The 26648-nt window shown below is 44.6% G+C and overlaps 1 protein-coding gene across 1 annotated transcript in view; it reads left to right on the forward strand.

Annotated features, from left to right (window-relative positions):
• The first annotated feature begins 1256 nt into the window (after positions 1 to 1256).
• Positions 1257 to 26648, forward strand: part of ZMYM2 (zinc finger MYM-type containing 2) — a 95638-nt gene continuing 70246 nt past the window's right edge. Inside the window, exons 1-3 of the mRNA XM_084262831.1 lie at positions 1257 to 1341; positions 2342 to 2399; positions 23749 to 23884. The gene's annotated coding sequence lies outside the window, so the exon portion shown is untranslated. The remainder of the gene's footprint in view (positions 1342 to 2341; positions 2400 to 23748; positions 23885 to 26648) is intronic.

The raw sequence follows: 26648 nt of genomic DNA on the forward strand, positions 1-26648 counted from the left end.
GCGTGTTTGACACGAATTGATACCAGTTAGAGGAGGCAGGGCGGGGGTTGCTCGCTCTCTCTCCCTCTTCTGGGCGGAGAAAGTTGAGTAAATGGGGCATAGCGGGACCGGCGCGCCAGAGGGGAGGCTGAGCGCCCAAGGTCCTCGAAGGAGCGGGCGTGAGTGCCATGGCCAGCGCGGGGGGAAGGAGCCGCGCAAGGGACGTGCGCATCCTCCATTTTGGCGGAGGGCGGGCGGAGAGCTTGGCTCCCGGCGCCTGGCCGCTGCCCGAAGCACTCCTCCCCACCCCGCGGCACTGCCCGAGGCACCCGGCTCCCCTTCCCGCAGGGAGCCGGACAGAGGCGCTTTTCAGATGGTCGCCCCGCTGCGCCTCACGTTGGTTCGAATTGGTCCCAAGCTCCCCGCAGCAGCTTCCGACAAAATGGAGGACGCCACCACTGCTACCACCACCACCACCACCACCACCAGCAGCTCCTCCAGGAGCCATGTCGGCAGCTGACATGGCGCCCTCCCCCGCAGCGGGTGGGGACAGGAGGGCGTCCTAGGGCGAGGGCGGCGAAGAGGCGCTGCTCGGCTGGGCAGGCGGCGGGCAAGGCGCCCTCCCTGGGATGCGTGCGCTCTCTCCCTTTCCCCTGTGGGAGCGCTTCCATTATCCACGCTCTGTCCCTCATGGAAATAGCCCTAGGTTCCCAGCCCGGCTGAGGGAAGCAGTGGGGCGGGACCTCTCAGAGGGCCACAGAGGAGTCCTACCAGCCCTTACGCTCGGCGGCGGGCGGCGGCAAGGCAGAAGTGAGCCCTTGCCCCACTGCCGGGGCTGTGGCGCCCACAGGGACGGGGCGCAAGGCTGGGATGGGCAGCGCAACCTCCCCGCCGGCAGAGCGCGGCCGGCCCGGCGGCAGCGCAAACTTCTGCAAGTTGCTGCCGTCAAAGTGCTGCGCAGGGAACGCCAGCGCAACCTTCGGACGCGGGTAACGGGCCGATGGGCAACGATCCGGGTTCCTCAAACCTGATGGATCTAAGTGGGAAGAACCCCGGGCATGGCCAGGAGGAAGATTGGCAGTTTATAGGGTCAACCGGCTGCGGGCGACTCTGATGGACGGGCGGCCCACCCACTCCGCTAGCCCGGCGCTAGAGCCCGCCCCCTGGGGCAGCCAATGGTGGGGCAGGGAGGCGGATCTCCCCCGAGCTCGCTTGGCCCGGTTCCTCCTCCCCTTCGTTAGCAGCTGCGCTTCGCCCGGGACTGGACCGAGTTAGAGTTGAGACGCAGGAGGAGTAGCGCAGAGTGCGTGCGTCCCCCGCGGGGAGGGGGAAGGTCCGTGCCTGCGCGCGGTGGGGAGCCGGGTAAGGTGGGGGCGCGGGGTGCTGCGCCTCAGGGGTGGGCTGGCGGGCGGCTGGTGGCGCGGAACTGCCCCCAGGGCGGGGATGGGAGAGCAGCCGCGGTGCCTCCGAGCTACCCGGGCTAAGTACCCCACAGTGTCGTCGCTGTCGCGCCGCCACCTCTCGCGGCGGGGCGCGGGCAGCGCCGGGGACAGACCTGCTGATAACCATCGTGGCCCGGGGGTAGGCGCCGGGGGCGAATAGGGGACGCCCGGGGGCAGCCTTTAGCGGGGGGGTGGGGGGGGGACACGGGGGTATTTGGGGGAAGGGCCGGGTCTGTCTTAGCACCTCCTATTTTAACTCCCTCCCTTCCCCTCCGGGCCCTCGGCTGTTGTTCTGCCCCGGTGCCTCCCCCACCCACCGCCCTCGCCGCCCCCCCGCGGGTGCCTCCCACCCCTCCCCTGCCCGGCGCTCCGCGGATCCTGCCGCCGTCGCTGCTCCCCTCCCGTATTGTTTGGCTGGGTCTCTCTAATGGCGGACAGGAGGCGGCAGTGCTGCTGGCCGACTGCAGGGGGGCAAACCCGAGACCGGGGGCAACTGCCGCGGGAGCGTGCGGGGGGCCGAGGCGGTCGCCAGGCGCCGAGGTGCCGCCGCTGAGGGCCCCGCGACCCCCCGGGGTGCCGGTTCAAGGCTGCTTAGGCAAGTTAGCAGGTATTATTTGCTCCCCGCCGTGGGTGCTGCCGCTGCCTTCCCCCACGCACTCGCGCGGAGAAGCCCCTGGTGCGGAGATGAGCCTGGGGTGGCTTCTTTACCCCCCGCCTCCAGCGGAGACGGGCGGCGTGGAGCAGTAGCCCACAGCCCCCGGCGAGGGCAGTTCATATTTATTTATTTATTTGAAGGATTGGGATTAAAAGGAAGTGGTGGGCGATACAGGCGGTACCTGCCCTGGCCAGGCAAAGGAAACGCTGCTTGGGGGCGCTGCCTGGTCTGGCTGCCCCATGTTAACCCCGTGTCTTTCCCTTAGGCTCCAGCCCAGTTTGGTGCAGCCTTGGCAGAGACCAACAAGGAGAGGGAGCTCCATTGTGAGTGCTATTTATGTGATCTATTTCTGCCTCTGCTAGACCTGCTTAGGGAGGGCTTGACCCACCCCCAAGCCCCCATATTCTCTGGGGGCAGGGGTAGAAGGAGGGGCCTCCAGCGTTGGGTGGGGAAATTCCTGGGTCCAGCAGCTGCCGCCCTGGGGCGAAGCCCCAGTAATGGCTGTGAGGCGGCTCCTCCTCGGGGTGGGCGCTGCTGCTGCAGACATCGCTCCTGCAATACCAACTCCGGCAAGCAGACGACGGGCTGCTGTCGCTGCTCACGTTACCCGGCTCAGGAGGGAGGGGGAGGGCAGATTTCGGGTGCCCTCTAGAGTTTCAGAGCGTGTATTAAAATCCGTGACGAGACACCTTTAGCCATCTTGAATTTTTTCCCCCCCCCCCTTTCTCCAATCATATGCAATCTTCTGCATATCTTGAAGCTAAGAGGAGGAAGGAGAGGTGTAAAATAACGCAGCAATTTGGGGAGAATACTCCAGCGTCTCTCCTTTGTGCATTTTGGCTGGTTCTTTGCGCCTGAAGAATTTGCTTGGGTGGTTTTGTTGGGTGTCTTTGGCAGTTTTGTATGCCTTGACAGGGCTCTAAGACTTAGCTTTGTCCTTTCCCCAAAAAGCCAGAGGTCACTAGGAAAAACCTACAGCTTCCTAATAGCGAGTATTTTCTGTGTTTCACCTGTGTGGGATTTTCAAAGCAGACTGTGGTCTCTATTGGGTGTTAGGTTGGCTGAGGAGGGGCTGATTGCTGGTCCCCGCCTGTAGGATTGGGGTGTAGCTTGGCTCTGGTTTGCGCCTCTTCTCATAATTTTCTTTCTTTCCTGGAATCACGGAGCAGTGTAGCAAAGGAGAGGGTAAGGCCGTGTGCGCCTGGGGAGAGAGGTTTGGGGAGCTCCTGAGTTTGGCTGCAGCCGCCGACCGCGGGCTGTCGCCGGTAGAGGCCGCCGCGGAAAACGCAGCCGGCCCCGGCAGGTCTGGTGGGTAACGTGCAGCCGGAGAACAAAACAAAAAGGCAGCGCCTGGCTTGCGCTCTCTGGGTTCTTCCCTTGGGCGCAGCAGGGATTCAGGTGGTGTGCTCTTGCCCGCCACTTGTTACCTTTTGCCGCCCTGTGTAGTAGGTTTCCCTGGTTTGCGTAGCCTGCAACTTTCTTTGTCACTTTTTGGTGGCTTACATATATACAAAGAATGAGCAGTTCCCTGCAGAACCTCACTGCTTAGGAGGAAGGCATCAGATTTGGATTTACTCTGAGCTTCTAAAATTACTAACCTCATGAAAGACACTAGAAGTTTGTATGGCCTGCTACCATTAATCAAGTGGTCTGTTCTCAACCTTGGCATGCTACTGTAATATTTTTATTTTAATTGTAATTTTTTAACTCTTGCAGTGTCTTGGGTGTAAGGCCACCATCTACTTTTATTGCTGATTCATTATACATTTCAATCTAACAGCTGTTCTGCTTTACTTACTTCTAAGAGCAATCAAGGCAAATAAGGCTTTGGGAAGAGGGAGGCTGTTGTGTTGGAAGGGAGTGAAAAAGGATGTTGTGTGCTGGAGCTGGGTTGAAAAAAATTACTGCAGCCTTGTGTGGCTGTGTATGAAAAGATGAGGATACAGCCAAGAACAGCTGTATAGCTAAGAATCAGTAAACCTCAATAAGCAGTTGCCAGCTGGTTTGTGAGTTACACTAACATCTTGCACAAAAGCATCCTACTAGATGGTGCGCTGTCCTTCTCCAGCGGTGGTGGTGGTGGTGGTACAACCTTTGCTCCAGCAGCACATGCTGAGGTAAAAAGTGTATCTTATGGCACATGACAGGCCATGCTATTGTGTGAAGGAATGTGTTGAGTGCGTACTGCTGCACAGTCTCTAGAATCAGCTCTAGGAACCAAACTCCTTAGCCACACGTATGTGGAATGAAAGTGATGATGGGACTTGACTAGCTGGTTAAACTAGGTAACTTGTTTTAATAGAACACTATCTTAATTAGAGTATCTAACAAATGTGCTTTTTATTATTATTATTAATCCTCTTTGACCCCAAGTATGTTACTGCATTCTACTGTTGCTTACACTGGAATAATACGCTAAGAGGGATTTGAATCAGCAAGAATGTATGGATACCAGTGGAAAAAGTGAAAGCAAGTTTCTTTGTCTTCTACAGAGCTTGCTCAAGTAAGCTGTGGGGTTGTACCAACTTTGGTCCCAAATATCTTTAAGTTTTTTACTTGTTTTCTTTTTGTCCAGTATCATCATGAGCAGTCTTGCATTTTTACAGTAGCTTTTATTTCTGTTTTGAGGACTAAATGCAGAATTATTGAAGTTCTGTTACCTTGTGTGTGAGTTTGTAACCAATTGATACTCTGTGCAACAAAAGCAGAATGAGGAGTTCTGTGAAGAATTTTTATTGAGTATTGTTATTAGTCCCCTGATCATGGAGAACTATTTCTTTTTTCCAGAAGATGTGTACATCACAAACAACTGAGCTCAATGTAGCTATAGAAAGGGCTTGAAATTTGCAGTTCAGAAGAGTTTAAAAGACTAGTAAGCTGTCCATTCTGAGAAATGTGAGATGATAATTGCCTCATAAGGTTCTTAAAGCCCTGTATACTATGGAAGGTTTGTTGTATGCTGCAATTGTTGAATTTAACAGGAGGATAACTGGGTTTCTGAAAGATAAGCGTTCAGAGGAATCTTTAGGTTTTCTTCCATATTTGTGGTCTGCCCTGCATGCTGCTGGCAGATACAGCTGACGGTGCATACTAACTTGGTATAGGAACGATGTGCTTTATTTCAGATCAAGGTTTGTCAGATAGTGTTCTGTGCTTCTAGGAGAAATTTTAGGTAGAATGGAACAGCGTGAGACTTACTGAACACAGTTGCAAGGTATGTTTTCTTCAGTTAACACTTTGGCTACTTGACCCAATATCAGTTTTCCAGCTGCACAAAGGTTTCCAACTCCTTTTTGTTGCCCGTGCTGCTTGCAGTGGTGTAGGTGTGGTTAATTGGGCTATTGATCCTGCTTCCTTCTTTGGGGGAGAAGCCCTAATTCTTAGATGCCTGCTTTCAGGTGCTGCTTTGACCTGTAACGTACCAACAGGCATTGTGTCTTCAGATCTCCCTCCCTTTCGCCACAGAAATGGCTGAGGAGCATTGCTGGCTGCTCCTGCTTGGCTTGACTGAACGAGCTGGCAGTGTGCCCAGGTGGCCAAGAAGGCCAGCAGCATTCTGGTTTGTATCAGAAATACAGCAGGCCAAGGGAAGTGATTGTCCTCCTGAACCTGGCACTGCTGAGGCTGCACCTTGAGTACCATGTTCAGTTTTGGGTCCCTCACTGCAAGAAGGACACTGAGGTAGTGGAGCGTGACCAAGGAAGGGCAGTGAAGCATGGTGATGGGTCTGTAGCACAAGTCTTAATGAGAATTGGCTGAGGGAATGGGATTGTTCAGCCTGGAGGAGGCTAAGGGGAGACCTTACTGCTCTACAGCTACCTGAAAGGAGGTTGTAGTCAGGTGGGGTTGGTCTCTTCTCCCAAGTAACAAGTGATAGGACAAGAGGAAATGGCCTCAAGTTGTGCTGGGAGAAGTCTAGATTGGATGTTAGGAAAAGAATTTTGGGACTGAAAGGGTTGTCAGTTACTGGAACAGGCTGTCCAGGGAAGTAGTAGAGTCACCATCCCTGGAGGTATTTAATAGATGTTCAAATATGGTGCTTAGGGGCATGGTTTAGTGAGGCTTGGGAGTTTTAGGTTTATAGTTGGATTTAATAATCTTTAAGGTCTTTCCCAATCTCAATGATCCTATATTTTCAACTTCTCTTAAATTGTTTTGGCAAGTCAAGGTTTTTGTCTTCTGTTGGTTTTCAGAAATTAACCGTTTTTAAGGCAAAAATCATTCATTCTATAGAACTCTGTGCCATTAGTGGTCAGTGGGATTCACACACCCAGAAAATATGATTACCTGTTTGTATGGGTGAGCACATCAGCAATTGCATTAGGTAAGATCGACAATGCTCCTTTATAGATAGGTAAGGCAATAACTGTCAACTGAGGGATTTTCATGCCTTCACCTGAAGTAGCTCATGGATTGGACAGGTCCATGATGAATGTTGTTTTCCTAACTACAGTTTGCTATTGGAACAATATTATTTCAATCAGTGGTTGTAATACAGGTGACAAATTCTGATTTTACTACTCCAACATAATAGAAGTTAACGGATTATTCATTTTTGTGGTCAGTGAAGCATCTCCAGTGACATGATTGCTACCAGTGTATTTTTCAAGCTGCTCTTTGTTCAGAGGGTATTTATGCTTTGTAAGATTGTCCTCATACTTAACCACTCCCATCTTTCTCCTGTGTCGCCCAAGCTTTTTGGAGCTACCTTCACCATTACTTCCTTCTCTGCCCTTTCCACCGTCAGCCACAGGAGAATAATCTACTGGAAGGGTGGGGGGTGAGAGGGATTCATCACTCAGACAAGGGCCACAGGAGTTTTAAGTGTTTAGTGCTCTGAACAGAGTAGCTGCAGTAATGTACTCAGGCGTTACCAGTGCTCTCCCCAGCTGTACTGTCACTGCCACAAGAGGATTGTGGTGGGGTTTTTGTTTGTTTAAATTTGTCTGGATGAGACTACTTAATTGTGCACTGCTGTTGTGCAGAAATGATAGTTCTAGGTCTCTAAAACACTTAACACAGTATGCTAAATCTTTACATAAAATAAATGAATTAGACACTATGTAGTTAACTTTACAATAAGGTTCACTAATTTTTTTCCTTACTCTTACTATCAGAACCCTTCAGTTTGTATCACTGTAACTTTCAAAAGCCATGATACCTAAATTTGTAAACCAAGGCTGTCAAGGTGTAGTCTCTACTCACTAGTTTGAATACTGATTGACTGGTGTGGGTATGCCTGGCAAGGTTTGGGGAAGGGGGAGCTGCAGGGGTGGCTTCTACAAGAAGCAGCTAGAAGATTCCCCTAGGTTCAACAGAGCAAACGCCAGCCGGCTCAAGGCTGGACCTGCTGCTGTCCAAGGCTGAGCCAGTCAGTGCTGGTCATAGCACCGCTGTGTTAACATATTTAAGAATGAAAAAAAACCCAAGCAGCCACTTTTAGCCATGAGAGAAGGGAGTGAGAAGATGTGAGAAACTCTGCAGACACCAAGGTCAGTGAAGAAGGTGAGGGAGGAGGTGCTCCAGGCACCAGAGAGATTGCCCTGCAGCCCATGGAGAAGACCATAGCGGAGCAGTTTGCCCACCTGCATCCCATGGGAAATGACAGCAGAGACCCCGCCTGCAGCCTGTGGAGGACCCCACATCAGAGCGGGTTGAGACATATGGAAGACACTGTGACCCATGTTGGAGTAAGCCCCTGGCAGGACCTGCAGCCTGTGGAGATAGAGGCCCATGCTGTAGCAGTCTTGCTAGTGGGACTTGTGACTCCATGGGAGACCAGGTTGGAGCAGTCTGGGCCTGAGAGACATTCTATGATTTATGACTGCACCCCATAGAAATGACCCACGCTGGGCAGCTAGTGAAGCCCCATGGGAAAGGACTCATGTTGTAGTTCATGAAGGACTGTCTCCTGTGAGAGGGGCCCCATGCTGGAGCAGGGGAAGAGTGTGAGGAATGCACCACCCCCACACCTCCCTCCCCCAAGGAGGGAAACAACTCCTGTGGAACTGACCAAAATCTCAGTTCCCTCCCTGTGACACCTGAGGGAGAAGGAAGAGAAACCATAAGTGAAGTTGCTCCTATGAAGAAGGAAGGGATGAGGAAAGGTGTTTTAAGATCTGTTTTTACTTCTCATTATGCTACTCTGGTTTCATTGTGTGTGTGTGTAATAAATTAGTTAGGGTTTTTTGTTCCATGTTGAGTCTTTTTTTGCCCGTGGCACTAATTGTGGAATGATCTCTCCCTGTCCTTATCTCGACTCCTGAGGCTCTTGATACATGTTTTCTCTCTCCCTGTCTGAAGAGGAGTGATTGAGCAACTTTGGTGGGCATCTGGCTTCCAGCCAGGGTCAAGCCATCACACTGACACTTGCCAAGATGTCAACTTAATTTCCACTTTTGCCCTGTTTAATAGATTGTACAGCATAGTGATGTACACTTTGGTCACATGTGCTGTTAACTGATAGGACAGCTGCTTAGATACTTGTTCCATAGATTACCAAGCAAACTTGGAGAGGTGGCAAAGAAAGCTGATTGAGAGGACAGTGCCATTATAGTGGAGTTTATGTTGGTTTCTATGTGCGGTTTCCTCGAGTCTTTTGTTGTGAAAAATGGTATTGGAAGAAGATGGTAAAGTTTGTCATATCCATAGAATAACTATGTGCATGCACAGTTTTCTGATTTAGGCCTGTAACGGTTTATAGTCACTCCTAGAAACATGGACTTGTTTGTTTTCCTCCTGTAGGCTTTTGTTGGAAGCATGTTGGTATCTTGGGTTCTTTTTGTTCGTCACCAATGCAGCACAGGTGTACTGAACTTTAAACAAAGACATGATGCAACTATCTTTTCCCCCCTTCTCTCCTTGAAAGTTTAACCTTGGTGAAAGCCATACTTCTTCCTGGAGTTCCTGTTCTTTTGATCCCTGTAAGACCTCTCTAGTTTGGCATTTACCCCTAGTACTACCTCAGATTTCTCTAAAAGTTACTTTGTTAATCTCATTCATAACCTCAGCTATCGTGTCTCTGTGGATGACCTTCAAGTCTGTCTCTCTCCTGTATTTGCTGCTTTCTTTACCAGCTAAATCTCAGTGTGTGCTTCTGACTTCTCTTTGTAGATGTCTGACTTTTAGCTCAGGCTACTATTGCAAAGTCAATCCTTCCTTCCCCAAAGGAAAACTGTCCGTCACTTCTGGACAGCATTGTCATGAGACCTCTGGTTTAAGCTGGTAATCTAGCCCTGGTTTCAGACATGGCACATGTTAGTCTTCTAACAGACTGTAAATGTCTTTGTAGTTAGCTGTCTCATTAATAAACAATTAAGTATGTGTTACTTAGTTGTGTTAATAAATCAAATTACTAAATTGCTTACTGGCCTTTGATCTTTGTATTTTGTGGTAACAGGTTTTTTTACAGTTGTGGTAAAAATAATCCCGCTCTGCTGTTAGGGATTCTGAATTCTTAACAAGAGTGCTTTCTTTGTCTTGTGCTTTGATTATCTGGGATTGTTTTGGCATTTTGTTTTATGGTTGTAAAAGTTAAAGGCAAGTAACCAGTTAATTAAAGTTGGGGTTTAGGTGTGAAGGATACTATCCATCTTTTTGTTGCTAATGAAATTCTAAGTGCTGTTTAGAAAGGGACATCATGAGTGGTTAAACACTTCTGTACATTGTCCTGTGATGCTTCTCATGCTTGGAGAAATTCTCTGTGGGCACCCTTTCAAAGCAGTTGCAACCTCATAATGCAAAATAAGCTCACTTTAGGTAACAAAGCCTGCTAAAAGAAAAACCAAACTACCACCTTTGCTGTCACCTGGGACTCAAACCATCCCTGGAACAAGAACTAAATCTGACTGTTGTTTATGGTGGTGCTGTTTCTTTGTATTCTCCTTTTTGTCTTTCTCCATCTGTTGTCCCTTATGTTTAGGTTGTTTGCTCTTTGAACAGTCTTGTTTTGTGACGTGGTCCATCACTGTGGCTCCTAGGAGCCTGTGATAGGAGTTGCAGTGTATGGGTGTGATATCAGTATTGTTTTTTTTCTTTTATCTTTTTACATTTTCTTTTATAATGTGTGTGTAAAGGGAAAGACCTAGTGTCCAGTTATACCTGACAATTTCATGTTTCTCGTAGAGCAGGAATTGATTATTAATATGCCAACCTATGCACATTTAACAATTCTTACCAAACTCAAAGAATGTACCAGTCATCTTTGGAATGAATAGCTAGTATTTCTGTTTGCATTGGTTTTGGGGATGTCTTGTTAGTGGGTGGTGGTGTCTTATTTCTGAAAGATGTTCATTCAGAAGGTGAGGTTTTGTTCTGGTAGATGGTGCCTCATTAAGGAAGCCACGTGGTATCTAGAAAGACCATGTAAGAAGTTCTCTGTAATATATATAATAAAAAAATGCGGTTTAGAAATGATAGAAAATAAGAGAGTACAATGTTGGCTGTATCTTGGAATTGTTGCCATTGTCACTGTGTTTGGCCATCATTATGTAAAATTCTATCCAAGGAATTACAGAAGTGGTCTGACTAACATTGTGTGTAGTACGGCAATTATGATCTGAACTAAGCCCAGCATATTTTAATAATTGAAAAGAATGTGAGAGTTTGGAGAAGACCTACAGGAAGATCTTAAGAAGGCATGGAAAACATGCTTTCTGTTGGCAGACTCAGTCTATTACCCAATTAAAAGATAATAGATTAGGGTGTGACTTGATGCTGGTCTAAGGGGCTATGATGCACCCAGTAACATAGTAGATAATAGGGGGCTTTTCCCACACTCCCCTAATGTTATGAGTTTAATTTTTGAGTGCCGATTATTGCTTAAGTAATACAGATTCAGACAGGGAACAACAGCATGTAGCCTTTTATCAGGTAGGGTAACTAAGAGTTGGGATAATTTACTGAGGTGCTGCTTCTCATTAGGCAAAGGTATGCTAGCGGGGAGCTTTTCAAAATCTTCTGTAAAGTTAAAGAGAGCTGGTGTTTTGTGAGTGTTTTGTTTGGATTTTGTTTGGGTTTTGTTTTTGTTTTTAGGCATGGAATATACTGTGTTCTGCAGGTCTATTCCAGTTGCAGGTCTGGACTTAAAAAACAAAATATTGGCTTAGAATGAAGTCTATATAGTGTATTTTTAATTGTGTTATATTCTAATAAGCGTATATACTTGGTTGCACTATTTAAACCAGACTAACTTTGGCTTGTCAGTGTTCTCTCTTCTTTGTACCAATGCTGGCCTTTTCTGTTTCCTTTTCTTCAGAACTAGTTTAGCTCCATGAACCATCACAGTTTATTTTGGGGGAAGCTGTGTAGGTATTGGCACTGCGTTTTTTTGTTGGGTTGGTTGTTTGGTTTTTGTATCAGCTACATTAGCTCCCGTGGTGAACTGGCTACTAGGACCCATAACCAGCTAGGGAAATTGGTGCTGGAGAAAGTGGGAGGGAGGAATGTGACTTCAAAACCACAGCAGTCCTGTCGTAGACCAGTGTGGTTTATTGTTGTGGAACTGCAGCTTTATCAGATACTATATGCATCTTGTTGTTAGCAATAAAGCTACCTTTTCCTTTCTAAAACGAGTTTATCAAACCGGAGTCTTGATTGCATAATGTAACTGCAGCCAGCCAGCGACTGCAGCTGTGAAAACCTGTCATACTTGCCTTGCCGACCATATTAATTCTCCCCTTGGATCTCATTTCCCATCAGCCTTACCTTGGCATAGAACTTGAACTATTTTGTGGCTGATTTTTCTTTTCTTCCCCTTTCTTTTTCATCTCATTTTGTTTCTGATGTTAATATTTTCTTCCTTTGCTATTCTGTAGCTTCATTGGTTGTTTATTTGGTCATAGCCTACGTGGGTTTCCCTCCTCTATGTAGAATGGTGTTAAATATGCTCTAATTCAGTGTGGATGCAATGGCTGCTTATCATTGCAGGTAAATTGTCTTGAAGAAGCATCTATACAGGGCCAAAAATACTAGGTAGCTAGTATATAAAATACTCAGGTATTTTTCAGAGATTAAAAATCTTGATTGAGACTCCAAGCTGCGGTTAGTTACTATTAGAGACAAGGAAAATTGTCTACAACCTTCTTGTTCATTTATGAACTATGACATGACAGTTTCTCTTCTTTCTAGGCACATGCGAAAGTAAAATGAAAGATTTCTAAAGCATTAGTAAAAAAAAGATTTGTGCAGTCTGGTACTGAGATACTAGATGTGCCATGAGGCATGGCAGTTACAAGTTACCCATGTGGGCTTACTTGTTTTAAGGGAGGTATTTATACAAGGGTAGACTGCATGCCAGCTTAAAATAAAATTTGGGGGAAAAAAGCCCACCCCAGACAAACAAGAGGAAGCACTAATGATGAATTACATTAAAACTCCTTATTGACAATAAGTATAATGTTTTCATTTCCAAAATACATGGTAATAGTACAGGCTGGCCACTGATAGGCTAGAAGGGAGCTTCAGGTAGTTCTAGTAGACAGCAGACTGAACGTGAATAATGCACCTTTGCAGGGATGAATGCAAACGGCATACTGGGCTGAATTAACCAAGACTGTAGCCAGCATTTTGAGAGAAGTGGTTGTTCACACTGTTTGATACTTGGGAGACCCACATCTACAGCGTTTAGTCCAGTTTTGGGTAGAGCCTGTTATAATAAAGATACTGACAGACTGAAGAGAGCCCAGTGCGGGCTCACCAGTTAAGTGGGCTGGGGCAGATAAGGAAAAGCTGAGAGGGATGGATGTGTTTAGCCTAAAGAGAAGGCTGGAAGGACGTGTTACTGCTGTCTTCAATTTATTACGTGAAAGTATAGAGAAGATGAAGCCAAGCTCTTTTCAGAGATGCACGTTGATAGAAGAGCAGGTAATGGGCATAAATTCCATCAGGAAATTCAAAATAGCAAAGATAATCAAACACTGGAAGAGGTGTCCAGAGAGGCTGGGAATCTGTATCCTTATAAATATTCAAAGTGCTGTTGGTTATGACCCTGCCAACCTGATAACTTCAAAGATGGGTGTTTCTAATTTGTCACTGCTCTGAATTGGAGTGGATTTGATAAGGTAATACCCAGAAGTCCCTTCTGACATCAGTTCTGTTACACTTGCAGTGTTTATACTAAGTTTGATATTATTTAGTAACCAGGAAGATGCTCTCCGTTGTTACTACATACAGTGCTTTGCTGTGGGTAAATAACATGGTTTTGGCAGGGATAGAGTTAATTTTCTTCTAAGTTGCTGCCATACTGCTGTGCTTTGTATTTAGGATGAGATAACTGCTGAATATTCTGGTTGGTGCAAAGCAGTCAGGGACTCTTCAGCTTCTCATACTGGCCTGTCAAGAAGAAAGCAGGGGTGCACAGGAAGCTGGGAGGGGACACAGCCAGGACAGGTGACCCAAACTGGTCAAAGGTATATTCCATACCCTATGACATTGTGCTTGAGATGAGCCAGTAATGCCTCTTGGGCTGCATCAAAAGGAATGTGGCCAGCAAGTCAACGGAGGTGATTCCTGAGACCCGCCCTGGAGTATTGCAACCAGTTCTGGAGTTCCCAGCATAAGTAGGACATGGAACTGTTGGAACAGGTCCAGAGGAGGACCACGAAGATGATTAGAGGGCTGGAGCACCTCTTCTATGAAGACAGACTGAGAGAGTTGGGCTTGTTCAGCCTGGGGTTTTGTGGAGATCTTACAGCGGCCTTCCAGTTCCTCAAGTGGCCTACAAGAAAGCTGAGGAGGGACTTTTTAGAAGGACGTGTAGTGACAGGATGAGGGGGAATGGTTTCAAATTGGAAGGGGGTAGATTTAGATTGGATGTAAGGAAGAAATTCTTCCTTGTGAGAGTGCTGAGACACTGGCACAGGTTGCCTACAGAAGCTGTAGCTGCCCTATCTCTGGAGGTGTTTCATGACCAGGTTAGATGGGGCCTTGAGCAACCTGGTCTAGTGAGAGGTGTCCCTGCCCGTGGTGGGGGTTTGGAACTTGATGATCTTTAAGGTCCCTTCCAACCCAAACCAGTCTGTGATTCTGGGTATAATCAGGAGTTGGCTTTGAGGTAGGGACACTTGGGAACTAGCTGAGTATTGGTTCTGGGTGATGAGAAATTGTGCTCTGCATCGCTTGCTTTGTATATTTATTTAATTATAATTATTGTCATTGTCTTCCTTTTCTGTCCTATTAAAGTGTTTTCATCTCAACCTACTACAAGTTTAACTTTTTTTCTTTAATTCTCTCCCCCATTCCACTGGGGGAAGTTTGTGAGTAAATGGCTGTGTGGGTTTTCTAGCTGCTGGCCATGTTAAACCACAGCAGTTAATTTGACCACTTTCCTCCATCCCCTGCCCTTCCTTCTCCCAACAACAAAAAGAAAAATAATTGGGCTGTTTGTGTAAAATTATTTTAAAATGTACATGTATGAAATATTGTTTAAAAAAAGCTTCTTAAAAGTACCTTAAATGCAGTGGCATGAAAAAATGTGTATTTTACAGCGAAGGTTAACTAAATGGGATCAGCATTACTGTGGTTAGTAAATTGGTCTGCTTCTCAACATGTAGCTTCTATAGGACGTGTTAGATCTAGTAGATCTCATATGCTCACACTTGAAGTTTCTATCCCTTTTTCCTGTCTGGTTGTTTTTCAGATTTGATTGGTTTCAGTGTGATTGGCTGTACCTCCAGTTTCATTTAACTTTACAAATTTGAAAAGATTGCATGCTACCTGCATGTATTCGGTGCTCGCAGATTAATATAATCACTATAATCATGGTACAGTTGTATCATAAGTATAGCTAATGCAGTAAACCCCTTACAAAAGAGAAAAGGAATATTTGCTTAGTTACAGAACCGTTTCTCATTACTATCTATACTGGATTTGTAGCACTCACTGTAATACACCTGTTAACAGTACTTCCAACCCTGTTTCCTAGAACCTGTAATAATGCTGTTTTAAAGGGATTATGCATTTTGTGTGTAACTATCTCTATTTCTTGAATGCTAGCAAAAGCTAGGGACTTCATAGATTTGAGTTGTCAGTTAATCTCTGTTGGCCCCTGTAGAGAAAAGAGCAAGGCCTGTTTTTGTCAATGGGCCACAGTACACATTTCAGTTATGAGTGGCCTGTATTCCATTGCCCAGTCCAGACTTCTAAATAACTTTACAATTCTCAGGTCTGTTTCTGATCTAGCTATTCAGTATGCATTTTTCTTACTAGGTGTTATATTTTTAAAAATTAAGATACATCAAATGGCAGCATGGCTTCTCTGCATGCTGTACCAAGGCCGTTTTCTCCTATTTCTGTGGGTTTTTTTTTTCTCCCAGTGGTTTACTTGCCCTTTTCCTATTTTCATATCTTTAGCATAGTGTTTCTCTACTGTTACTGTACTGCTCCCTTTCCACTTGGGTCATCTTTCAAGTTGGCTGCTGTGGTCTAGTGTTACCTACTTTCCTGGAAATAGATATGCATTTGGATATAAGTAATAGATAACCATATAGGTATAACTTCTGTGGGTCCTTTGCTTCTTTGCCTTGTTTCCCCTTTCTATTCCATTTGTAGTAGAGGATATCCTTAACCAGTGTGTTGCTGCTTGAGCAGTGAATGGGTAGGTTTAATGTCTGCCACCTTACGCATAATGGCTTTTAAGGCTGGGGTGGTGCCGCATTCTTGCTGATCAGATCAGCACCTTTTCATGATTAAACACCCATGAAACACATTCAAAGTGTGTTTGTATAAGGGTGGGTGATATACATGACAAGTGTGCCTGCCCTAAGACTTAGACATAGTTAGTAAACATGATGATTTTGATCCGCCATGAATTGCTATAACAAATGCTGCTTACTCCACTATGAGTAATCTTGAAACTGATAGGGGCTTGGTGTGGATGTGCTTGCATACAAGGTTGACCTAGAATTTTGATTCTGTTCATGCATGCAGGGGAGCAATTCTTAGCGCCGGTTGAGTAGGAAGACCCAAGGAAGAGGCTGTATTAAGTGTTCAGATGTTCCTGGAAGCATCGGTTGGAAAACAGATGTCGGCGTTCCCCAGTTCAAGAGAGGGAAGGAAATAGCAAGAGAGTCCAACAAAAGTCTATAACCATGATTGAGAAAATGGAGCATCTCTTTTACATGGAAAGGCTGAGGGGCCTGAGTGTTCAGCCTGGAGAAGGCTGAGTGGAGATCTGAATTATGTGTATAAATACATGAAGAGCAGGTTCAAGAAGATGGGGTCAGTCTTTTTTCACCGATGCCAAGTGATAGGATGAGGGGCAATGTACATAAATTGGAACATAGGAAGTGTCACCTCAGCTGTTTCCTCAAGGAAAAATTTCCTCACTGTGAGGGAGGCAGCACTGGAACAGGCTGCCCGGGGGGCTTGTGGAGTCTCCTCCTCTGGAGACATTCAGAACGCACCTGGATGTGTTCTGTGTGACATGCCCTAGATGAACCTGCAACATTAGGGGGGGTTGGATTAGATAATCTCTAGAGGCCCTTTCCAACCCCAGTGATTGTGTGATTCACATGTAACGCTGGTGGCTGCAGTGCATTAAAGATGCTCAGGAGATACCAAAGTTTTCACATTGCAGGAAGCTTTAGTCTGTGTGTAAAAGTGGTTTTGTTGTTGTTGTTTTTTTTTAATAAAACCAAACCTTACTGACACAACTGCTCCAAAATGTTTCTTCCCTTACTTAGATCTTGCTTTTTTTACTGTGCTTAGTTGCTGACTTTGCTGGATTACAGGACTTACATGCATATGCTTTTCTCTTAAATTTCCTGAAATCTGAGAGGCACACACTTTTGGGGTACTTCCTATACTAGTAAGCTGATTTCTTTGATCCATACAACTGCTTTGAAAATCTGGGGAAAGAATGAAATTTGAAGCAGCTCCAAACCTCTTGGAAAATAAATTTCTGTGAGGAATAAATAAATTCTTGACCTGGTTCTGGCCAGGCCAGTGTTAACTTCCTTAAGCAGCCAGCACAGGTGAGTGAGCTGGTCAACGGTGTTTCCACACATCAGGCCCCCATAAAAGGGGCTGGTAAGGGAGGGGCAGGTCCTCGTGTCTCTGAGACAGTCTGAGCGCTGTCTGTGTTACCACCCTGTGTGTGTTCTGTCCTGGGCTCTGATGTTCTTCCCTTCAAGGTGCTGTGTCAGTAACTGTCCTTGTCCCAACCTGTGGGACTTTGTTTGTCTTCCTGTGGGAGGGGTGGAGTGTGCATGGTGCTCAGCCACTGCCTGGGCCTGAACCACAGCGATTCTGGAGTAGTGTCTCTGGCTAACTTAACAAGACTTTTATAATGATGCTACTCAACTAATAGAGTAGATTTGTTGACCCAAACTTAGTATCCTGTTCCTGAAATCTCTTGCTTGTGTTCTAAAACCCAGCAGTCTGAATACATTGATGGGTGTTAAATGTTACTCAGATTCTTGGTTAATATTTAGAATTAACTTGTATAATATTTTAAGAAATGCCCTTATTTTACTTTGTTGAACTCACCATCATGATTTGTGTGTGAAGCTGGTAGACTGATGAAATAGCTGTGTCATTGTGGCCTTAATGTAGTATGTTAGGTTTGCTTAAAGCCTTACAAGTTTCAGGTACCCTACTGATTGTGACCAGCAGATACACGTGGGTTTTAATACTCAGTCTGTCTCGGCTTTACTTCATTGTCATTTAGCACAGGCATTTTGGAGTGTTTTACGTGGTATTTGCTGCCAGGGTAGTGCACTTCAGGCTGTGGCTATCCATTTGTCACTACTATCCTGTCTGCTAAAACGCTGTCTATATGGAGCTTCAGAGCCATAATACCAACCCTGTTGTGTCAGGCACAGCAGTCTGTGATCCTGGTGCACACAGATTTTTGTTTTGGGGAACTGATCTGGCTGGAAAGGACTCCAGCAGGAGTGCTTCCCATCCCGATGGGATGGGGAGAAGAATTGGAGAAAAAAGGTATGAAACTTCTGGGTTGGGATTAGGAGAGTTTACTAGGACAGCAAATAAAGAGGAAAATGACAACAATACTAATAAAAGGATATAGAAAGCAGGTGAAAGACAATGCACTTTGCTCATCACCTGTAGCCTGATGCCCAGCTGGTCCTTTAGCAAGCCCTTCCTCCTGACCAGCCTCCTTTATATACTGAGCATGACATCATTATGATAGGGAATATTCCTTTGGCTTGTTTGGGTTAGCCGTCCTTGCTGTGTCCCCTCCCAGTTTCTTGTGAAAAGACCTGGCTGTGTCCCTCTCAGCCCAAGACCAGGGCTGCCTTCTTTGTGTTGGTTTTTCTGTTTTGGTGGGGGTGGGCGGGGATGTTCCTTGCAATTAAATCATCTTCATTGAGTTGTCTTTCTTTTCCAACAAGAAGACTTTTCCTTTAATGTATAGTTCATGTAGCTCACCTGGTTTTTTCCCCTTTCTCTGAAAAGAGGGTGACCTGAACATATTGTGATAAAAAACATCAGGTTCTTCCGTATTGTTTTTCCTCTTTGGTTGTTGATGATTAATACCTTTGTTTTAAAGGCTCGAAAGTGGTGTAACTTGGATCTTAAGTTTCCACTTTGGAGGAGCTGTCAGGAATGTATTTACTCTTTTCTCCCTGCTCATTACCTTGGGTTTATCACTAGTGATTTTGCCTTCTGTGCTGTCTTGAGCATTCAGTTCTATGATATCCTTCTGTATAGTTCTTCATAACTAGTTTCTGTTTTCATCTGCTCTGAATAATTTTGTATGATTAGGAAACTGGCACTTTGGTAGTCAGTGTCTCTTAGGGTTGATACATGTGTATTAACCTATATAATTTTACTTTGGAACACCTCTGGTAACTTTTCTTTATTGTGATCACAGTGAAAAACACATGATATTTTTCTCTTTTAAATAATTTTAAATCCCCCAGAGAACACTTTATTAAACCTTGTAATGGACATTTCCACCATAGTCTTCAGTGAGGAATGTGTTTGAATGACTTTTGGAAGTCTAAAGTGCTGTATACCAGTTTAGTCAGGGCTGGTCAACAAGTATGTGAACCCTTCAGATGATCTTTCCAGTGGTAACGTGAGGCACTACCTTCTCTTTGCAAAATCCATGTTCGTTATCTCCCTATTATTTCTTCTGTAGATTTATTCAGCTATAGTTTCTATCACTGTGTTTAGTGATGGAGATAGGATTGTAGTCTGTAATTGGGTAATTGTTACCACCTTCTGCTTAAGGTATTGGTTATAGATACTGAAATACAGAATCACTATCTGTCTTTAGAAATCTTAAGTGAATGCCATGTGGCCCCAGTGACGTGGTTCTTCTATTAGAACTTTAATACAACATTTTTCTCTGACTTGACCCCTAGAAAGAGAGCTCAGATGTGGTCTTCCCTGATCTTTTCCTTACTGAACATCAATGCAAAGAGTTGATTCCATAGTTTCTGCTGTGGCTCAGGCTTCTTGGGTACTTTTTACTTCTATGAAAATGGAACTGTTTGTGAAATGGGCAAGAATTGCCATTTTAGACAAGCTGCAGAGTCTTGAACCATGCCTAGGAAAACGTAAAGAACAGGGCAAATGTGTGTAAAACTGGCTCCTAGTACAATTCCAGCATCTAGCTCATAAGTCGTCCTGATAGTAGTCTTTGTGGGGCTTTTTTTTTTGTGTTGTCATTGGTTGTGTACTTACTACATCCTTATATATTTGAAGGCTGTGTTCTCAAGAAGGTTTTTGTTCTAGTCGCTTTATTTAGTTTCCCTTCAACTGGATTCTTCGCTTGGTTGTTCTCTTTTAAGTCAAAATTTTGAGTAATTTTTTAAAAAACTGGGATTTTTTTATTCCCCTGGGAGTTTAAATATGCTTTTTCTCAAGCGTTGTCAATAACTACATCTTGTACTACGTTGTGTGGCTCACAATTGTATCAGGAGTTGGTTTTCCTTCTATTAGTCTTTTAGCTGGTTGCACTTGGCTGTGTTGTAAGAATTCGGCCCCATCCTTAAGTGGTGGGTTGTGGGTTTTTTGTGTGGTTTTTGGTGTCTGACTTGTTTTTTTCTCCTGTCTGCCCTCTTCCCCTAGTCTGCACAACGGTAGTTGAAGTCTCAGTGTATACTTTGCAGTGTCTCTGATTCCCTTACTTCACACGTGCTGTTACTGTTGAGTGGAAGTGATTGATAGTATACCATTAATACTAGTTTGGGTATGAAATCTAAATGCTGCACGGTACCTGTTAAGAGAAATAATTTAGAATGCTGTGCTTTCCTAGCAGAATGTAGTACTCCTTCACTGGGGCAAATCAATCACTCTCTTGTTCCTATGTCTGTACCTTAGTATAATACTGACTCTTGAATTTTGTTCATCCAGTGCAAGCAGCTGAGCAGTACTGAGCTGCTTGCTTATTCCTCCTCCCCACGTCAGGGGATGAGAATGGGAAGACAAAGGCAAACTTTGTATGTTGGGATGAGGACAGTTTACTGGGACAGCAAAAGGAGGGAGAAATAACAAGACTTATAACAGAATATACAGAACTGGTGATATGCAATACTGTTTCTCACTGAACTGCACCACTCAACCATACAGCTCAGACCCATCCCACCTCATTAGCAGGGCAGTATGAGAAGCTGAAAAGTCTGTGACTGCTTGGTAACAACTAAAAACATCAGTGTGTTATCACCATTGTTCTCCTCCCAACTCCCAAACAGAGCACTACACCAGCTACTAGAAAGAAAATTAGCTCTATTCCAGCTGAAACCAGGACATTGTCCACCCTATTCTGTGTCATTTATGTCATGCCCAGATCCAACAGTTCCCTTCAGCACTGTCATTTTTCCCTGCATGTATATATACATGTATACACACAGAGTTACAATTCCTTTAGTCTACAGGCCATCCCTCTGAAATATCTGTGACTTTTGCCTCCATCTGTCATAACAATCTCTCAAGGCAGGAGTGATGATGTATGCCATTGAATTGTTGCGTGCTGCATCCAGCGCTCATGGCTGGTGTATCTGTTGTGGTCCATGCTTAAGTCTGCAGGTTGAAGGCTTTGATTTCAAAGAAGTAGCAGATGACAGTTGCTGAGGCGAGTTCAAGTTCCATCGTTGCAGCACTTGTCCTTCATTAATTTGCATGAGTCTTACTCTAGTACTGTTGATACAGTATATAGGAGTTGTAGCAATGAGAAGGTACAATGGCTGGGTAATTTAGCAATTAACATCATATAAATCATAATTTATTGGCTATTGTAACCCAAAATCAGATTTCCCTTGGGGTGCATATCTCATTTCTCCAAGTGCACCCAGGTCTTTGAGCAAAAGCTAGTCCACAAATGAGTTAACCTTTTGCTGAAACAGGGCTCACCCAAGCTTTTTTCCCTGGCATATTCTTCATGCCCACTGTGGGGACTTTCTACAGTCCCCTTCTGTTACGGTGTAGTTGATTTATTTTTTTAGGTAGACACACACCCCACCTCAATTTCTGCAATTCATGATAAATTGAAATTCTCTTTTACAATTCAGTACCTAAGTTAAGACTTGGCCAATGTGGCATTACCTAGCTGGCTGTAGTATATGCCGTCCTTCAAGAAACAGGCCTGTGTTTTGCCTTTTATTTCTTTCAGCAATTAAGCCACAAATGTAGCTATGGGATTATAATCTATTTCAGTGGGAAGACTAATACAGATGAGTGATGTACCTCAATTTAAAAGGAAGACACACAAAGCCTGGTTTAGGATGGGCTGTTGTTTATTGGTAGTGGCTCTGCTTCCATCCGTCTGTAACTTCGGTGCCCATGTGCTATGACAAAGCTTTGAGCTCATTCTGCAGTAGCACAGAACATGTGTTATCTACAGACAAGGTTTTTAACTACTGTCTGTGACATTGCCTATGAAGTTTTTGTGTTTCTGCTTGGTACTAGCATTTTTTGTGAGCTACCTAATTTTGCCATTTTGAGGGAGAGGGGTTGAGGATCTGATTTTTTTGGTGTAATTTTGTTGCTGGCTCTTGGAGAGCTAGGAGCTGGTACTTGAGAGGCACATGCAGATTCTCTTTATGACCATGCACTGAGTTAAACACAAGCTTTTATTTTTATATCATACTTAATACAGGTCATTAAAACCCTTTAAGAGACTTTCTAGAAAAATAAATATATTTAGGCAAAAGGATAGATGCTTTGGGTCTTGCCTTTCCTACAGATTATGCACGTGTACTGTAATACAGCCCAAGTGTGTCTTTCTACTAAGGATCTGTAAAAATAAGAATATCAAGGGTTTGAGTCAGGCCTGGAGCATATACTTGGCATTAGTCTCATTCTTTGCTCCCATCTTTCCAGGTATATATAAAACTTCATTAAAAGCTTTATGTGCTTGTGATGCTTTTGTCATTGTAGAGAAAGAAAATACATGGAATAAACCTGGGAAACTTAAGAATCAGTGAGCTGAATTAAATCTTTTCAGCAGAAGCTGAGATGTAGGGGAATCAACCTTTGAATTATTCAGCCCTAGAGGGAAAAACATGATAGGTAAAAGAGAATATTGGATTAAATTAATCTTCAGTGTAACTGACTGATTTTCAGGGAGGTACAAGCCAACTGCGTTGATAATACTTTTTTTTTTTTAATTGGAAAACCTCTTTCATTCCAATTGAGAGTTACCTTTATTGTGGTACAAATGTTCTTACATAATGGCATTTGACTGTGAGGCTAACATATGAAGGAATTAAAAGGTGGTCGCCTCTCTTCTAAGATTAGTCTGGTTCACAGCTTTGCTGTTTGGTTGTTGTCCTCCTTCCCTCCCACAGCTCCCCTTCAGTTAATGGACAAGAAGCCTTGTATAGTGTTGTAAATGTGTAGAAGAATATTTGATCTTCATTCCTCTGGGCCTCTTTACTGTCTGGGGATTTTAAGGGCTGTCCTCAAACAGTAGATAACTACACAAGTTGATATTCTCAATTTTAAAAATGCTGCCAAGTCTGCAAAACCTAATGACTGTTATAAAACCTAAAGAATAAATATAGGCTTGAACTTTGAACGTTTTCTGTCTCCTGTGAATGATCACGTGTTAACATAAGCTATGGATGCCTGAACCTGTGTGAAGTGTCACTGAAATGTATATTAATACATACAATCTAAAAATTATTTAGCAGTGTAAGGTTTATATTGCATTGTAAGCCTGACTGATTATATATGTTCTGTAATTTTCGCTTTGCTATATTTTAGTTTTAGGATAGTGTATTTTGCTGCAAGCATCAAAGAATTTAACACTAAAAAGCAAAGAAGTGTAATTACTAAGGCTTTTTTCCTCACTAAGGTTTCACTTCTCAATAGCTCAGTTGAGTTGAAGCATTTATTTCCTTAATATTCTATTACAGATATGCTTCCTAATTCCAGTATTTGATTACTTAATTGCAGTTATGTCTGTCTGTCTCTTCCCCAGCATTGTATTTTTTTCATCTATCTATAGTGTCAAACAGAGAATTCTGGAAATGGGATGTGACAGAGTAGAAAATCTAGAATAAACAGTACTGTTGCTGCTTTACTCATGGCAGTGATTGTATAGACTGACACTGTCTTTAATGTTGTAGGATGATACTGCTAAAAGTCAACTTTGAACTGCAAATTTAGAAAGTAGTCAGTCTAATGAATAGGGTTGGTAGAAGAGGCTTGAAATGAAGAAAATCTTTTTGATATCTAATGTTTGTTCTAACTCTGTTTTAGAACACACTGCTTTTGTGGAGGGCAGCCAGTTAATACAAGAAGAGCAGGTTCCTCACAGGAAAGAGAGGGGGAAAATAAAAAAAAAAAGCTCTTGGAGCAACTTCAGGTAAACAGGTAGCAGTGGATTTCTGGATGGGTAAGTATCAATGAGCAGGATATTTTTACTTCCTCTGTTTACCATCTACTTAGCTTCCTTTTTAATAAATAATTTATTAAAAAACCATAGAAGGCTACTTTTAGTCTTTCACAAAATCTCAGTGATGTCACACATTAGTATGTACTCCAGGACACACCCAAATATCACATAATGTCTGTATTTTTCTCGTGTTTATTAAGATCAATCTAAACTTACTTTCAGTACAGATTTTTTTTTTTTAGAGAGATCTTAGGTTCTTTAGCAGTGATTAGGGTAAGAAGGTCAGTAGAATCATAGAATCACTAGGTTGGAAAAGACTCTTGAGATCATTTAGTCCAACCATACCTGTCTACTACTAAACCATATCCCTGAGCACCTCATCTACCTGTCTTTTAAATACATCCAGGGTTGGTAACTCAACCACCTCCCTGGCCAGCCTGTTCCAATGCCTGATAACCCTTTCAGTGAAGAACTTTTTCCTGATGCCTAATCTGAACCTGCCCTGGTGCAGCTGGAGGCCATTCCCCCTCATCCTATCACACGTTCACTCGCGCAAAGAGACCAACACCCAGCTCTCAGCAGCCTCCTTTCAGGTAGTTGTAGGCAGTGATAAGGTCTCCTCTCAGCCTCCTTTTCTCCAAGCTACACAACCCTATTGCCCTCAGCTGCTCCTCATAAGATTTGTTCTCCAGCCCCTTCACCAGCCCCGTGGCCCTTCTCTGCAGTACCTCAGTGTCTGTCTTGTAGTGAATGGCCCAAAACTGAACACAGTATTCGAGTTGCGGCCTCACCAGTGCTGAGTACAGGGGTACAGATCACTTCCCTGGATCTGCTGGTCATGCTGTTCCTGATACAAGCCAAGATGCCATTGGCTACCTTGGCTGATAGGAGCAACCAACATGGTTTTACCAAGAAGTCATGTTTCATCAATGTAATACCCTTTGATGAATACATAACCAGGTGGCTAGATGGCAGTAGGGCAGTGCATGTGGCTTACCTTGGTTTCAGTAAAGCATTTGACACCGTCCCCCACAGCATCCTTGCAGCTAAACTGGGGAAGTGAGGTCTGGAGAATTGGATAGTGAGGTGGATTGTGAACTCATTGAAGGAAAGAAGTCAGAGTTGTCGTCAATGGGACAGAGTCTAGCTGGAGGCCTGTGTCTAGTGGAGGCCCTCAGGGGTCAATGCTGGGACCAGTACTATTCAATACATTGAACAACCTGGATGAGGGAACAGAGTGCACTGTCAGCAGGTTTGCTGACAGCACAGAACTGGGAGGAGTGGCTGACACACCAGAAGGCTTCTGCTGCCATTCAGCGAGATCTGGACAGGCTGGGGAGTTGGGTGGGGAGAAATTAATGAAATAGAACAAGGGCAAGTGTAGGGTCTTGCATCTAAGGAAGAACATCCCCAGGTACCAGTATAGTTTGGGTACCTGCCTGTTGGAGAGCAGCATGGGTGAGAGGGACCTGGGCGTCCTGATGGACAGCAGTATGACCATGAACTAGCAATGTACCCTCATGGTCAAGAAGGCCAGTGGCATCCTGGGGTGTATTAGACGGGGTGTGGTAGTAGGTCAAGAGAGGTTCTCCTTCCCCTCTATTCTGCCCTAGTGAGACTGCATCTGACATATTGTGTCCAGTTCGGGGCTGTCCAGTTCAGAAGAACAGGGAGGTACTTGAAAGAGTCCAGCACAGGGCCACTAAAACTATTGAGAGAGTAGAACATCTTCCTTGTGAGGACAGGCTGAGGGGGCTGGGCCTCTTTAGCCTGGAGCAGAGGAGAACGAGGGGTGACCTTTTTAATGTTTATAATTATGTAAAGGGTGAGAGTCAGGAGGATGGAGCCAGGCTCTTCTCAGTGATGGCCAGTGATAGGACAAGGGGCAGTGGGTGCAAGCTGGAGCATGGGAGGTTCCATGTGAATGTAAGGAAAAACTTATTCACTCTGAGGGTGACAGAGCACTGGGACAGGCTGCCCAGAGAGGTTGTGGAGGTTCCTTCTCTGGACGCAATTCAGAACCTGCCTGGCTGTGTTCCTGCCTGATGTAGTCTGGGTGATCCTGCTCTTGCAGGGGGATTGGACTAGATGATCTTTGGAGGTCCCTTCCAACCCCTGACATTCTGTGATTATATACCGGTTTGGAATTACACATACAGAAACTGTATATCCAGGTTGCCCTGTATGTGTTAGTTTATATTCATGGTAGAACTGACAATTAATGAACAATGGATTCCCCAAACAATTGCTAAAAGCAAACAGAAACCTCCAGATGGTGTAGCTGTTGGGAAGGAGCCTGGAGAAATGGCACTTGGTGTTAAAAGAGATAAAAGTTTAACGAAGTCGTTGAAAGCTGCAGTGGAACATGAGGTAGTAAGTCACAACCTCAAATAAGCTGCCTCTGGTAATTGCTAGAAATGAGAGGTTGCTGTGCACCTTCCACTGCTCAATAGTGTGTCTGTTCTCATGTTTGGCAGTTCCATCTCTCTCTTGCCCACCTCTGTTATATTTGGGCTGCCTAAGGAGCTTTGGCAGAGTGGGGTTGGGGGAAAATCAGTCAAATTTCAAAGTTAATATGCAAAATGGATTATTTTCCCCTAGGCACTTGGATATACACTTCAGTCTTATTGTGTAAGTGTATTGATATAAATCTCTAAAATTTCTAAAAGGAATGAAATATTATAGGAGTTCAGATTTTCTTTCTGCACATCTAACTTTGCAGTCTAGCAAAAAGAGTGTTACAGGATCATTGTGTGCATATTTG

Source organism: Gallinula chloropus (assembly GCF_964237585.1).
Source record: "Gallinula chloropus genome assembly, chromosome: 1".
Classification (NCBI taxonomy): Eukaryota; Metazoa; Chordata; class Aves; order Gruiformes; family Rallidae; genus Gallinula; species Gallinula chloropus.